Source organism: Lathyrus oleraceus, chromosome 6 (genome assembly GCF_024323335.1).
Source record: "Lathyrus oleraceus cultivar Zhongwan6 chromosome 6, CAAS_Psat_ZW6_1.0, whole genome shotgun sequence".
Taxonomy (NCBI): domain Eukaryota; kingdom Viridiplantae; phylum Streptophyta; class Magnoliopsida; order Fabales; family Fabaceae; genus Lathyrus; species Lathyrus oleraceus.
In genome coordinates, this window is record NC_066584.1 from 246,719,220 (window position 1) to 246,735,071 (window position 15,852).

The 15,852-nt window shown below is 39.1% G+C and overlaps 1 non-coding gene across 1 annotated transcript; it reads left to right on the plus strand.

Moving 5' to 3' along the window:
• The first annotated feature begins 7,341 nt into the window (after positions 1–7,341).
• On the plus strand, positions 7,342–7,448 carry LOC127099265 (small nucleolar RNA R71). The gene has a single exon (XR_007793790.1). It is a non-coding gene; the product is annotated as a small nucleolar RNA R71 (small nucleolar RNA).
• Positions 7,449–15,852: the final 8,404 nt, after the last annotated feature.

A 15,852-nucleotide genomic window follows, 5' to 3' on the forward strand; every position in this document is an offset into this window, starting at 1 on the left:
CTTGGTCTCCTACAGGGAAATGTAGCATGGCACTCAAATGGTCCTGGGATAGTGAGTACTCGGTGTTGAACATGCGGAAATTTGCGGTACCGGTTAAGTATTCGTCCTCACCGGGTGGAGTGGTGTAGGAATAAGAACTTAAAAACTCCAAGGTGAGTGATGGGTAAGTAGGGTGATTTTGTGTGCAAAGAAAAGTTAAATCGGAAAGCCGAAGCATCCATTGCACACCCTAAAGTAATCCTAATTCTTGTAAGCAATTTAAATCTGGGTACCTGGTAGATACGACACCGCGTTGTTGGAACCGAACGAACTGCTCCTGTTTATAGTTATCATCTTCAGATCGGAAAATAATATTTCCGAATTGCACTTGATGTTGGTTCTCCGCCATATTGATAGGTAGGTAGAAAGAAGGAAAAGATAATGAAATATATTTGTATAGAATGGTTTATTGGAATGATGTGGTGTAGGAAGGGATGGATGGTAGGTATTTATAGGAAAAGTTTTGGAATTGGGAAGAGGAGTGGGTGAGAGGTAAATAAATGTGGATAAATGTGAGTGGAATGGAGTAAAAAGGTGAATGAATGGGGAAAATAAAAAGGTGGGGGGGGGGGGGGATAACGGTCATGACCCTAACGGTCATCAACGTTCACGAGGAAACACACTGTCACGCTCGTGACAGAATGTGTTACGGGCGTCATGGGTTGCGTGGAGACTGTGACAGCTTGTGTGACGCTCGTCACGCTGGTTGGGTTGCAACGGTCACTACGCTCGTGACATGGCATGCGTGGAAACTCAATAACTTTTGTTATTATTAATTTTTGTTTTGTTTATTATAGTTGCTATTGTTATATTTTTGAATTGCCATGTATGCTATTCTACTACACACCATAGTGTATATATATTTTCTAATAGGCCATGTAAGTAGCATACAGTAAATATCATTATTGATAATTGTAGATATTGCATAAATCAAAATAAAATAAAATTTAACCAATAATGCCAATAGCTTCAATAAAATAAACATAATGTAATATTTGAAAACAAAATAAAACATGCAGAAAATAAATCCTAAGATTAAAAATAATGTCAAACAAAACTATAAATCCTAAGACTAAAACTAGCTAACTCCAATTCTTCTAGCCACTTGTAGGATCTTTCGTCCGAGGGGCAAAGGAATTGACACGGTGTAGCAACTCGAGAAAATGATTTGTCATAGTACTCATGTATTTCAGAATTTCATGTCCCATCATGTTTAACTCTTCTCTCATGGCAGCTTGTTCTGACATCAAAGCTTGAATTGCGGTAATATAATCAGTTCCGGGCATATGATGTCTAAGATCAGGTATTGCCGATTCTGCAGACGGGATAGGATGAGGTGGAGAGGCAGCATCATGGTAACCAGTTGGTGTCTGCGGATCAGACTCAGCATAAGGAATCTGGTTGCCAAGAATCTCATAATCTTGGATGGTTTCAACAGATCTAATAGGAGAAGGTACTCCATCCAGGTTATAAAGCCAATTATTTCGGTTATGGACACTAGTCATCGGGCTAGGCATGGTGAATAGGTAAAAAGCTTGGTTATTTATTAATAGTTCAAACTCTTCAGGTCCAAGATTTCCTATAAACATATTGTTGAAGAGGAAAAGTATATCCAATAGCATTGACAATCATAGTTATTAATCCTCATATTTGGATCGATACACGGTCATCTTGAATAAGGAGGTCAAAACTTGCCAACATATAAGTGGCACCGTTCACCGGTCGGTTCTGGGAAGCACAAAATATTATGAAGAGTTCATCACGTGATACTGTGGTAATGTTTGATTTCTTCCCAAAAAGAGTGTGTGCTAGGATCTTGTGGAAATAACGAAAAGCCGGGTTATGTATGTTTCCAGAAAGAAACTCATGTTCCTCAGGGTCGTCATTTCCCGTCAAACTTCCCCAAAAATGCTCAAGCTCTCTATATTCAAAAAGGTCTTCTTGGCTCATGGTGAATGTATCAAAAGAAGTAGGGAACCCTAAAAGGTTAGTAAATTCTTGAATGTTATACTGATACTCCATATTGAACATCCTGAATTGAATGAAACCTCGGTTTATTCCTTTTCCATGGTTTGGTAAATAGATCAGGGAGCTAAGGAATTCTAGAGTTAGCCTCCGGTAAGTAACAAATTGCCTTCGAATAGGAGTGGTTTCCCACCCTATTTGACTCAGCAGATATAGGACACTATCTCTTAGCCCAAGAACAGTCATTGCACCATCATCAGCATAAAAACTTGGGTGCATCTCTCTCTCAGCTAGTTCTTCAAATTTTTGTCTCTGGGCTCTCCCTCTGAATTTGATACCCATGCAATCAATATGTCCCATCAGGTTAGTCTTAGCTAAAGAAAAGAAAAACAAGAATTTAGTCAGGATTTGGCCAGATGCCGAAAGAAGAAAAGAAGAAAAGTTTAATTAAAATAAAGAATATGAAGAATGAAAACTGAATAAAATCAAAAAGAATAATCAAAGAAAAAAAATATAAATTTGTGGGTTGTCTCCCACGAAGCGCTTTGTTTAATGTCGCAAGCTCGACATAAAACTATTAAATGTTAATCTATTAATTTTGGAGACAATACGTCTAAGTGCAGGACTTGCGAGTCTTCATTGTTTTCATCATAGTGATAATGTTTTAGACGCTGCCCGTTTACGATAAATGATTCAATAGATTTTCCTTTAATTTCTACAGCTCCACTGGGAAAGACATTAGTGACTTGGAAAGGGCCAGACCATCTAGAGCGTAGTTTTCCTGGGAATAACTTAAGTCTAGAGTTGAACAAAAGGACTACATCGCCTTGTTTGAAAGTTTTTCTTGATATGCGTTTATCATGCCATTTTTTCGTTCTTTCCTTGTAGATTCTGGAATTTTCTTATGCGTCTTGTCTAAGTTCCTCTAATTCGTTTATATCAAGAATTCGCTTTTCACCGGCGGCCTTATAGTTTAAATTTAAATTTTTTATAGCCCAATAGGCCTTATGTTCTAACTCTACCGGGAGGTGGCAAGATTTACCATAAATAAGCTTAAATGGGGTTGTTCCTATGGGAGTTTTGTAAGCGGTTCGGTATGCCCATAAAGCTTCGGGTAATTTTGATGACCAGTCTTTCCTTGAGGTAGCGACTGTTTTTTCCAATATTTGTTTGATTTCTCTATTAGACACTTCCACTTGTCCACTAGTTTGAGGATGATAAGGTGTTGCTATTCGATGTTTTACACCATACTTAAACAATAATTTTTCGAGTATCTTAGATATGAAATGCGATCCACCGTCACTGACTACTATTCTTGGGACACCAAATCTTGGAAAGATTATATTCTTGAAGAGTTTAATTACTACTCGTGTGTCGTTTGTTGGAGAAGCTATAGCCTCAATCCATTTTGATACGTAGTCAACCGCTACGAGTATGTACTTGTTACCGAAAGAGGGTGGAAAAGGTCCCATGAAATCTATTCCCCATACATCGAAAATTTCTACTTCCAAAATGCCTTTTTGTGGCATCTCGTCACGTCTAGATATGTTTCCTGTGCGTTGACACCTATCACATTTCTTGACAGCAGCATGCACATCCTTCCATATGTTTGGCCAATAAAGACCGGCTTGTAGGATTTTGGAGCAGGTTTTGGATGTACTTGCGTGTCCACCATAAGGAGCGGAATGAAAATGTTGGATTATACTTTCTACCTCTTCTTCAGGTATACAGCGACGGAAAATACCATCGGGGCCTCTTTTGAAAAGTAAAGGGTCGTCCCAGTAATAATGTTTTATGTCATGGAAGAATCGTTTCTTTTGTTGGTATGATAAATCAAGTGGAACCACTCTGGCGGCTAAATAATTGACAAAATCGGCGTACCATGGTGTAACGCATACAGCCAAGGTGGTCTCTACCTGTTCACCAGCTCTATTTTCTTCCAAATTAGCAATAAGTTTATCGTACGAGAAATCATCGTTGATCGATGTTCTTTCCGGTTCCAGGTTTTCAAGTCTAGAGAGGTGATCTGCTACTACGTTTTCAGTTCCTTTTTTATCTTTGATTTCTAAATCAAATTCTTGTAGCAACAAGATCCACCTTAGGAGTCTAGGTTTAGCATCCTTTTTTGTTAAGAGGTACTTAATGACAGCGTGGTCAGTGTAAACGATTATTTTAGCTCCGACCAAGTAGGAACGAAATTTATCTAGTGCAAATACTACTGCTAAAAGTTCTTTCTCGGTCGTGGCGTAATTCATTTGTGCTTCATCTAGAGTTCTACTCGCATAATATATAACATGAAGTTTTTTATCCTTTCGTTGTCCTAAAACAGCGCCTACGGCGTAGTCACTTGCGTCACACATTATTTCGAATGGTTCATTCCAATCCGGGGTCTGCATTATGGGCGCGGAGATCAATGCTTGTTTAAGTGTTTGAAATGCTTATAAACATTTATTGTCGAAGATGAATTCAGCATCTTTCATTAATAATCCGGTTAAAGGTTTAGTTATTTTAGAGAAATCTTTAATGAATCGTCGGTAAAAACCGGCATGTCCTAAGAAGCTTCGTATTTCTCTCCCAGTTTTCGGAGGTTGAAGATTTTCGATTACTTCTATTTTGGCTTTGTCTACTTCAATTCCTCTATTTGATATGATGTGTCCTAAAACAATTCCTTCTTGTACCATAAAGTGACATTTTTCCCAATTAAGTACTAGGTTTACTTTTACACATCATTCTAGAACTCTTTCTAGGTTTTCAAGACATTCTTCGAAACTTTGTCCGCATATGGAAAAGTCATCCATAAAGACTTCCATGATGTTCTCGAGAAAATCGGCGAATATGGCCATCATGCACCTTCGGAAGGTTGCAGGAGCATTGCACAAGCCAAATGACATTCGTCGATAAGCGAAGGTACCAAAGGGACATGTGAACATTGTCTTTTCTTGGTCATCAGGATGAATTGGTATTTGAAAGAAACCTGAGTAACCGTCTAGATAGCAGAAATGAGAATGCTTGGCTAATCGTTCTAACATCTGGTCTATGAAAGGTAAAGGAAAATGATCTTTTCGGGTTGCTTTGTTTAGCTTCCTATAGTCAATGCACATTCTCTATCCCGATTCAATTCGTTTGGTTATAGTTTCTCCTTTTTCATTTTCGATCACTGTTATACCTCCTTTCTTTGGTACTACGTGTACAGGACTAACCCATTTGCTATCGGATATAGGATATATGATACCTGACTCTAATAACTTCGTTACTTCCTTCTTCACTACCTCACTCGGGATCGGGTTTAGTCTCCTCTGATGTTCCCTAGAAGTTTTACAGTCTTCTTCTAGCATGATGCGGTGCATACAAATAGAAGGGTTTATCCCTTTAAGATCAGTGATGTTGTATCCTAGTGCGGTTGGATATTTTCTTAAGATATGTAGGAGTTTTTCGGTTTCAAGTTTTCCTAGGTCTGCATTGACTATCACTGGTCGTTCAAGTTCTAAGTCTAGGAATTCATATCTCAGATTTTTGGGAAGTGTTTTCAGGTCGAGGGTTGGTTTCTTGAGGCATTGTGTAGGATCCGATGTTGTTGCTAAACATTGGTTCAGTTTGTCTTCTACACGATAGTCGGATAAATCGTCATTTTCTAATTCTGTTTCTTTTATGCATTCATCGATGATATCCATGAAGTAACATGTGTCTTCTATTGCAGGTGCTTTCAAAAATTTGGAAAGAATAAACTCAATTTTCTCTTCTCCTACTTCGAAAGTGAGTCGTCCTCGTTTTACGTCTATGATAGCACCGGCGGTTGCTAAGAAAGGTCTTCCCAATATAATGGGGGTAACTTCATCTTCTCTTATGTCCATAATTATAAAATCGGCGGGAATGTAGAATTGACCTATACGCACGGGAACGTTTTCAAGGATTCCTACGGGATATCTAACGGAACGATATGCTAATTGCACAGACATTTTAGTTGGTCTTAATTCTCCCATTTCAAGTCTCTTGCATATGGACAAGGGCATAACACTGATACCGGCTCCTAAATCGCATAAAGCTTTGTCTATGACAAATTTTCCTATGTGACAGGGTATAGAGAAACTACCAGGGTCTTTAAGTTTAGGAGGCATATTCTGGATTATTGCGCTACACTCAGCAGTGAGTGTAACGGTTTCGCTATCTTCAAGTTTCCTTTTATTAGATAAAATTTCTTTTAAGAACTTAGCATATGAAGGCATCTGTGTAATAGCTTCTGTAAAAGGAATGGTGACGTTTAATTGTTTCAGTAGGTCAACAAATTTCTTAAATTGGCCCGCGTCTTTGGTTTTAATTAGCCTTTGAGGGTAAGGGATAGGTGGTTTGTAAGGCGGTGGAGGTACATAAGGTTCTTTGTTTTCTACGGTTTCTTTATTACACTCTTCCTTTTCCTTAGGTCTACCTTCTTCCTCAGTTGACTTTTTAGAGTTTTGGTTCTCAATCCTTGGGTCAGACGGTCCTTCTACCTCTGTTCCACTTCTTAATATAATTGCATGAGCGTGGCCTTTCGGGTTAGGTTGGGGCTGTCCAGGAAATGTACCAGTTGGGGCAGCAGTAGGCGCTTGTTGTTGAGCTACTTGCGAGATTTGTGTTTCCAGCATTTTGTTATGGGTAGCCAGGGCATCTACTTTACTTGCTAGTTGTTTAATTTGTTTGCTAGTGTGTACATTCTGGTTTAAGAATTCTTTATTGGTTTGCTGTTGAGAAGCTATGAAGTTCTCCATCATGATTTCCAAATTGGATTTCCTAGGAACGTTATTGTTAGGTGTAGATGGGGTCGGCTTTTGATATCCAGGAGGTATAGTTGGGGCTTGAGCGGGAGCTTGACCTGGTGCGTATAAAGCGTTGTTACTTTTATATGAAAAATTAGGCTGGTTCTTCCAGTTTGAGTTATAGGTATGCGAGTAGGGATTTCCTTGAGCATAGTTCACTGGCTCTGCTTGGATTCCTGTTAGAAGTTGACAGTCTGTAGGAGTGTGACCTTGAATTCCACTGACTTCGCAATTTTAAGTTACGACAACCACGGTGGCTGGAGGTGATACATTTAAACTTTCAATTTTCTAGGCAAGAGCATCCACTTTTGCATTAACATGATCAAGGCTACTTATCTCGTACATGCCCCCTTTTGTTTGAGGTTTTTCTACCATTGTTCGGTCGCTTCCCCACTGATAACGGTTTTGGGCCATGCTTTCGATAAGTTGATAAGCGTCAGCGTAAGGTTTATCCATAAGCGCACCACCGACGGCGGCGTCTATTATTAACCTTGTGTTGTACAAGAGACCATTATAGAAGGTATGAATTACTAACCAGTCCTCTAAACCATGGTGTGGACAAAGTCTCATCATGTCTTTGTATCTTTCCCATGCTTCGAAAAGAGACTCGTTATCTTTCTGCTTATATCCATTTATCTGGGCTCTTAACATAGCTGTTTTGCTTGGAGGAAAATATCGGGCAAGAAAGACTTTCTTAAACTCATTCCATATGGTGACTGAGTTGGAAGGAAGAGACTGAAGCCATCTTCTAGCTTTATCTCTTAACGAGAAAGGAAAGAGACGAAGTCGAATTGCCTCTGAAGTGACACCATTAGCTTTAACAGTATCAACGTATTGGACAAATACGGATAAATGAAGGTTTGGATCCTCGGTAGGATTTCCAGAAAATTGGTTTTGTTGCACTGCCTGCAACACCGAAGGTTTAAGTTTGAAGTTGTTTGCTTCAATTGCGGGCGGAGCAATACTCGAATGCGGCTCATCTTGCGATGGAGCAGCGTAATCTCGAAGAGCACGAGCTGGTTCTGCCATCTCGGGTATCGGTGAAGGAAGGAGATTTTTGAGATCAGGAATTTCGATTGGAGGAAGATTGTTTGCAGCACGATACTCCCGAATTCGTCGTAAGACTCGGAGATATCGTTCAACGTCGTTGATTCGTAAGTAGTACAGTTCGCCTTGTGAGCGAGTATGTGGCATACAAATCAACGAAAGACAAGGGAAAAATAAAAATTGCCTTAGTCTCTACAGCGTAACAGAAGAGTTACGATATCGACTAAATAAAAGTCCCCGGCAACGGCGCCAAAAACTTGATCGCGACTTTATGAGTCTATTGGGGTATTAACTGCAAGTGCACAGTCTAATCGCGTAGTTTTAAAAGATATCGATCCCACAGGGACTTAATGAATCGATATACCGTTTTTCTAAGGTTACTTCGTAAAGCTAATGCGGATGATACTTTGATGATTAGGGGGAAAAGTAAAACTAAAATTGGATCTAGATTAAATATCAAATAACGCGGATATCGGTATGTAGTTCGTCGTAATTAGGGAATCAAATCTTCATTGGTTTCTTAGTTTTAAAATAAGTCTTTTCAGTAGACACTATTAATTAAAAGTCTTTTCTCAAACTCTCGCTCTGTTGAATCAGACTATGACTTTATATTAACGTACGCTCTCACTATTTAGTTAAATCTAAAATCACTTTTTGAAAACAATAGAATCTATAGAAACTCTTTTTAAGAAAATACTAACCGTTTAAACGCCCTCGTCTCAAACTCTCGCTCTGTTGATTTAGACTATATGATTAAACTTAAATGCTTAACTCTCGCCCTCACATTTAACCTTTAAAAATAATTTTTGAAAATGATTAGGATTTAATTAACTTTAAAAATTGCTTTCGCCCTGATTTAAAGTTAATGTTCAATTTACAATGTCTAGTTAAAAGCTCAAACTGTCGTTCTATTGATTTTAACTTCTTTATGTCTTTTACTCTCGTACAAAAAATTTGGTATTAACTCTGTAAATTGAGACCATAAAAAGAGTGACTAAATTTTGAAACAAATTTAAACCAACTAGTTTTGATTCCTTTATTCCGCTTACTTTACATACCAATATCTAAATTAATTAGCCGGACATGGCAAACACGCATAAACAATAATCATGCATAAATACAGCCATATCAAACAGACAATATGTATAAACAGCAGCACAGGGCATATGTAAATTAAAACAATAACTCAATTAATTAATGAACCTGCTAAATTACTAGAAATCTTGGTTTTGTTCCTAGCTTCGATGTTCGAACCCTCCACCACAAGTCGGTTGGATTTGTTCTTCACAATTCTTGAGTAGACAGGTAAATAAAACAAGGAAATAAAAATACTGTGATCTGACGTAAGGTTAGATCCAGTGAAAATTACACAATAGTTTCCGGTGTAGAAACTATTGTGAGAAAATAAATTGAATGCTCAGTAAATTAAGCTAGCATAGAAAAGAAAAACAAAAGCAAAGAAAATAAAATGCTGAAGAAAATATATTGCTGTTAAAATATTGCATGGCGTAGAGAGATACGGCAGAGAGAGGAGAGCTTCAATTGGATCCCTTGAGGTCTATTTATATTCCTCCATAAAGTAACCGTTTCCCAAAATTTCCTTCAGTATCGTTTCTAACGCGTCAATGAGTCAAGCGGAGAAATAGGGGAGAAGTGCTTCTGTTACGCGCGTCAAAGGCAGAAAAATAGGAGTGGGGGGTGTGACGTCCGTCACACCATGTGTTACGCTCGTAACACTAAGAGGGGCGTGACGCTCGTCACATGAGTGTGTCGGTCGTCACAGACCATTTTCCTTGTAGTTGGCGTGGGCTGGGCTTTAGTGAAATGCTTTCCTAAAGAATCCTCTTTTTGCACCCCTTTTCTTTCCTTTTCACAATTGCTTCAGTTTATGTTACCTGAAATAAATAATAATAGAATACCAAGTAATATCGAATAATATAAAAAAAATCAAATCAAATAGCAATATAATTTAATTAAATCAAGTCCAAAAATGTGATATTATTTCATGTTATCAGATGTCACAGCTCCAGCCTCATGAATCCATGGCCTTTCCAATAAACAGCTATAGGCCGGGTGGATGTCCATTACTTGAAAAGTAATCTAGAAATCACTCGGACCTATCTTAATTGGAAGGTCTACTTCACCAATGACAATTTTACGAGAACCGTCGAACGCTTTGACAATCACGCCACTGTACCTCATCGGGACGCCTTGGTAGGAACGTCTAGACAGAGTTGATTCCGGAAGCATGTTCAGAGATGAACTAGTATCGACCAATACGTTAGACAATGCATCATCCTTGCAATTCATCGAAATATGTAGCGCCAAATTATGATTTCTACCTTCCTCAGGATGCTTTTCATCACAAAAGCTCAGATTATTGCAAGAAGTGATGTTAGCAACAATATGGTCGAACTGATCCACAGTAACATTGTGCTCGACATAGGCTTGCTCTAGTACTTTTTGCAATGCTTCTCTGTATGCTTCAGAATTCATCAACAGAGACAACACTGAAATCTTTGACGGAGTTTGGAGCAGAGGCTCCATCATATTAAACTCGCTCCTCTTGATTAATCTCAATACCTCATCATCATCATTAGTCTTCAGTTTACTGGATTCACCAGACTGACACACTAGAGCACTAACTGGGTTCATTCTACGCACATCCACCTTCTTACTTGCCGAAACATCCTCTACTTCCTTCAGAAAGACCGGACCAAACACACGACCACTGCAGGTCACCTTTGCTATATCAGCTATATTCACCACAGAATCTGCTATTGGTAAAGGAATCTCTTGACCATTTCCACCATTGTGGCATTATACTGATAATGCATAGCTTTATCAGATACGTACGGGACAGGGCCGCTAACCTTATTACTAACGGTGATACCGATCTATTGAGGTTGTTGTTACTGCTACTATCAAACTGAATTACAACCCGCTCCGTGGTCTTGAACTCAGGAACAATTACATTAACATCATCTATATCCCTTGACTGTTGAATCTGGATTACATTCTCGTCCATCAACTTCTGGATATCCCTCTTGACGATCATACACCTGTGGGGGTTCACACTACAAATAACACAACCATCATGGTCGTTCTCACAATCACTTATTGTATACAAGGTCCTATGCATCTCCACCAGAGACCTACGGATACGCCGTACATCAAAGACTCTGAAATTTCCTAGACAACCATCCACCATATTGACAGAGGCATTACCATGAGCAGGCAACAAATTGGCTTTCACATTAGTCGCACGGTCCTCAAAGGACACCATTCCACTTTTCACGAGCTTTTGTACTTCATATTTCAATGGGTAGCAATTCTCAATGTCGTGGCCAAGGGCTCTCTGGTGAAAGGCACAACAGAGTTCAGGTTTGAACCACCATGGAAGTGGCCCGGGAATTTGAGGTGGATTTCTTGGTTGAAGTAGGTTCTTGAGAACCAAATATGGATACAATTCTGCATATGTCATAGGAATAGGGTCAAAGGAGACCTTCTTCCTCTCAAAACTTTGATGGTTAGTATTGTTGTTGTTGTAGTTGGTTCTTTGTTGTGGTTGTTGTTGACATTGTTGTTGTTGAATCGGAACTTATTGATTATTAGAATTGGTTAAAAACACTGGAATTATTGAAGAAACTTGATGTTGATGCTGATGCGGTTGAGGATTCCTTCTGACATGAGGCCTTCTCTACCTCCCTACATATACTAAATTGGTCTCCCTTTCCTTCCTTTTGGACAAACCACTTCTATATTTCTTACTGGACAACACCTCTTCGTTGGACAGACGCCCTTCACAGACTCCCTCTTCTAACGTCATCCCCATGTTTACCATTTCAATAAAGTCACTGGGGGCACTGGCGACATTCGTTCGTAATAAAATGAAATCAAAGTCTTCAGGAAAATCTTCGTCATCTCTTTTTCTTCCAATGGAGGATTAATCTGAGCAGCAAGTTCCCTCCACCTCTAGGCATACTCCTTAAATGTCTCTTTATCCTTCTGAGACATAAACCTCAGTTGGTCTCTATCAAGGGCCATATCCACATTATACTTATACTTCATAACAAAAGCTTCACCCAGTTCGTTGAAAGTACGAACACTTGCATTGCCTAGCCCCATATACCATCTTAAAGCAGCACCAGTTTGAGTTGACATCTTTCTAGCGTACATAACAAGGTGGCTCAGCTGACAAGTATTTCCCTTATACTTTTCAAAGTCAGGGAATTTGAACTTCATTGGGATCTTCACATTCGGTACCAGGCAGAGCTCAACAACACACTTACCAAACAGGTCTTTTCCTCTCAGAGTCTTCAACTCTTTGCGCAACTCAAGGAACTGATCCTTCATTTCGTCCATCTTTTCATAAATATCTGGGCCCTCAGATGGCTCAAAATGGTAAATTGTATCCTCAACACAAGGCAAGGTATGAACAACTGGAGGTGGCACAGAAATGACCAGGCTAGATGCCGACATGGAAGCAAAAGTGCACGCAAACCCTTCAGGCATGAAATTTGGTGGCATCCCCCACGGGAATCCAGCAGGCATAGATGAACTGGATTGAGTAGTAGCAACAAGAATGATTGAGGTAGCAACCTCGGAGATAACAGTCCTCTGGGGAAGAGTTACGGGAGATGGTGAAGACTGATTTTGCACAGCAAGAACAGACTCCATCATGGCAGTCAATCGAGCAATCTCATCCTTCAGCTCTCTGTTCTCTTGTTCCAAATGTTCCATGATTCTGGGTTGATTGGCGTTAGTGTTGTATCAGTGAGTCAGCTTGGCTGAAGCAGATAAGAATAATTGATAAAATATCTAGCAGAAGAAACCTGTTATGCAAATGATGCATGAAATGCAATGTTTTTTTTATTTAATTTCAAGGAACATGTTATTTTATTTGCAAACATATAATAATGATAATAACAATTTGATTAACCATAAATTCTCTTTTGTTCATATAATTTGGAAGGATTACACTGAGTACAATTTTAGAAACCAAAGTACAAATACAAAAGAAAAGGAAACTAATCATCCTAAGGATCCCTTAGCAACAATGTCAGATGATCTGGCTATGGGCACGTACTTCCTTCGGATGCATTGAATCTCGGTCTTAAAATATGTCTTCATCTGAGCCTTCTCAAGGACAAGCTGATCAACAATCTTCTTCCAAGCACCGAAAGGTTGAGGCATACTAGAGGAAGATGGACCCTCTGGCTCTCTCTGTCTCTTCACTGCTCGATCTTCAAGAAGTTCAATAAGCGCATCTTTGTCCTTAGACTCAAGCTACAACTCCTCATGCTTTCGGCTCAAAGCATGGAACCGCTCTTACCAAATATCTTTCTCTTGCTTCATCTTGGCGAGTACGTCTTCCAACTCCTCTATATCTTGGTTAGGGAGAATTGATGGCTCATCCATAACCAAAGGCATAAGTCTCTCACAAGCATACGACATCTTCAACTCCAAAGCTCTCTTCTTCACCCAAGTAGTGTAAGCTTCCAAAGCTACACAGTTGCACGGACCAAGGTCAGATCTTCCTTTCCTATGCATATTATGCCAAGCACGTATCATCTTTTGCTTCAAAAGTAGGGGATCTTTATCCTCTTGATAGAAAAGACCTTCTAACTGAGTGTTATTAGGTTTGTCTCTCAAAGGGAACCCAAGTTATCGACAAGCCAAAGCAGGGTTATAGATGATTCCTCCGTGTGTACCAATGAGAGGCATATTAGAGAATTCACCACAACTATCAATGATATCCAAGGTACTCAATGTAAAATTATACCAAACAATATCATTAGTGATAGACATGAGTCTTTGAGACCACCGTAGACATTGTTTGTTCTCCATAAAAGCAGGTGTCTGAGGCAAGTGTGAAATAAACCACTTGTACAAAAGAGGAACACATCACACAATAGTCCCACCACCTTTAGAATTCCTCAAATTCTAAGAGAAGTACATATCACCCAACAAAGTAGGCACATGATTCCCAATCATGAAGATTCTAATGGTGTTAACATCAACAAAACCGTCAATGTTAGGGAACAAAGCTAAACCATAAATGAGAAACACAAAGTTAGCTTCAAAATCATCCACACTACCGGCTTGAGCAAAGAAAGTAGCTTTCCCTATGAGAAACTCAGAAGTCAATCCAAACATTCCTCCTTTCTTCACATAATGAGCCTCAATCTCAGACTTCTTCAGATGAAGAGCTTCAGCTATGATATGAGATCTGGGGAATCTCCTCCAATCCATTAAAAGGCACATTGTCAGAAACGGGTATTCCCAAGAGATGGCCCCACTCCTCTAACGTAGGCATAAGCTGATAATCGGGAAAAGTGAAGCAACGGTAGAGAGGGTCCTAAAACTGAACCAACACACTCAAGAGTCCTTCAACTACATCAGTAGATAGCACAGATAGAAGTTTCCCATGACTTTGCTTGAAGTCCAAGGGATCTAATACAAAGGATGATAACTTCCTTAGCTCTTTCAAATCAGGACATCTAAAACTTTACTTCTTAGTGTTCCTTCATCCATAATTCATGGTCTGAAAATATTTGCAAATAAGACCTTAGTTCCTTGAAGTTATTTTCGTGTGATGAATGTTATGCTGTGCATGAATGCATGAATGCAAAAATCACAAACAAGGGATCACACACAAGGCAAACACAAACAAAGGTCAAGGTATGAGTCAAGTCATTGTCAAGATCAATCACCGATTTTGGTGGATTATGGTTTTCACCTTATCAACATCCAAGTTTCGTTGATATTGACAAGAGTTGATTGGATCAACCAAGAATCAAAGGGCTTGTTGCGAGTCACGAGCATGAAGTCAGGTTAAGAACCATCCCAAAGGAGTGTACTAAGGATAAAAACCTATAGATCATGTTCTAAAAAGTTCCCAGAGTCTCAATTCCATCTATCGGATATTATAGGTTAGGATGACTGACTCATCAACCCATAATATTCTCAAGAGAAACTCGTTTGAGTGTAGTATTACGTAACAACTGTTATCAAGTCTACACCTGAACAGTCTCCACACTACATCATAAATAGGCCAAGTCGGGTTAAATGTTCTATGATCCTCAGCTTCTCGGACCCCAAATCAGAGAAAGTAATGCCTAACCATAAATGACTTGTGTGACATCAATAGCTCCAAAAGGGTCTCCACTGAGTAGATGGGTATCAAGCCAACTTGTTAAGGACTACTCCATATAAGTTGAACATGACTATACTGTAAGACCCCAATTTTTGACCATAAGATCCCTCATGGCATCATAGCATCTCATAGCATAAGCCTCAAGGATCATTGAGCATCTTGCTTCCTTTACCTATGGTTGGGATCTCTTTGTGAGTGATTGTTGATCATCAAGCATGTTCGCATTGTATATCATTTCTTTTCTCATTTTTTGTTTGCTAACCAAAAAGCACAAAAATATGTCATTAACCTTTGTTACTTGCAGCTTAAGCAGTCAACAGGTCAAGCACACCAAGTGAATCCTTTGTGCAAGAGAGGAGGTATTTCCTTGAGATGAAGACCACATGATCATTACAAGAGCTTATATGAGCAAGGGTTTCATTTTGAAGCTATTATACCAAGTGGTAGAGGTCCAAGTTCATTAAGGCATTTTCAGGTCATTTGAGGACCATGAAGGTCAACTCTGCAGTCAACTGAGGGCTATGCTTTGGGGAAATGAATCTTTACACCTCAATCATGTTCATACAAGGCCTATTCATCATTTCAAACATCTATCTTGAAGATTTTGAAGTCATTGCAAAAGTTTCCAAAAATGGAAAATGACCTGTAATTTCAAGTTTCCAAAAATGGCAAGTTTTTGGTCCATATTCAACTTGATTTTCCAACATCAAAGAAGCTTCAAATGGATTTTTGGTGAACATGAAAGTTGAAGATCTTTCTCTCCTCTTTTCAAAAAGTCCTATATCATGTCCATCTGACGATTGGTTGAGAAGTTATGGCCAAATGATCACAAAGTATGCATGGAAGTTC